Here is a 901-nt window from a genome sequence, read left to right as displayed (position 1 = left end):
TCGTTACAGTAATGAGATTGTACACAGCAAGAACTGGGTCTCAGAACAGACATTGATGAAAAAATATGGTTACCTCGTCCTGAAGTAATGTGAGGTCGCCATATCGCCTGCAGTACAGCTTTTCTTTCCTAATGTCATACCATGTTTGACATACAGGATCGGACGAGATGTACATTGGTTATGAATTCCTTGGTACATTTTTATAGACGTCAAGTGATAGTAAAGTCTTAAGAAACAGGATCACCGTACACTCCTGTCTTTTGTATTGTTGTGTTGATATATGCCTAGTACATAACAGGCACGTACATGGCAAATACGTATGCGTTACTTAACACGAATATACTTACTCACTTACTCCGGAGCAGTTTTTTTTTTTTTTTTTACTCCGGAGCAAAACGTATAGCTACTCCAAAGCAATGTTTCACTGCATGTACATATAGATGGTATATGTTCGTACGTACATGACAAATATACATACTTACAACAAATATACTTAGACAAATATACATACTTACAACGAATATACTTACTCACTTACTCCGGAGCATACTCCGGAGTAGTTTTCTTTTACTCCGGAGCAGTTTATTTTACTCCGGAGCAGTTTTCTTTTACTCCGGAGCAGTTTTTTTTTACTCCGGAGCAACACGTATTGTTACTCCAAAGCAATGTTTCACTGCATGTACATATAGATGGTATATGTTCGTACGTACATGACAAATATACATACTTACAACAAATATACTTACTCACTTACTCCGGAGCATACTCCGGAGTAGTTTTATTTTACTCCGGAGCAGTTTATTTTACTCCGGAGCAGTTTTCTTTTACTCCGGAGCAGTGTTTTTACTCCGGAGCAACACGTATAGTTACTCCAAAGCAATGTTTCACTGCATGCACATAT

The sequence above is a fragment of the Branchiostoma floridae genome, chromosome 9, assembly GCF_000003815.2.
Source record: "Branchiostoma floridae strain S238N-H82 chromosome 9, Bfl_VNyyK, whole genome shotgun sequence".
In the NCBI taxonomy this organism is placed as follows: Eukaryota; Metazoa; Chordata; class Leptocardii; order Amphioxiformes; family Branchiostomatidae; genus Branchiostoma; species Branchiostoma floridae.
The sequence above is the reverse complement of the archived record's forward strand: the minus strand, read 5'-3'. Positions refer to the sequence as shown.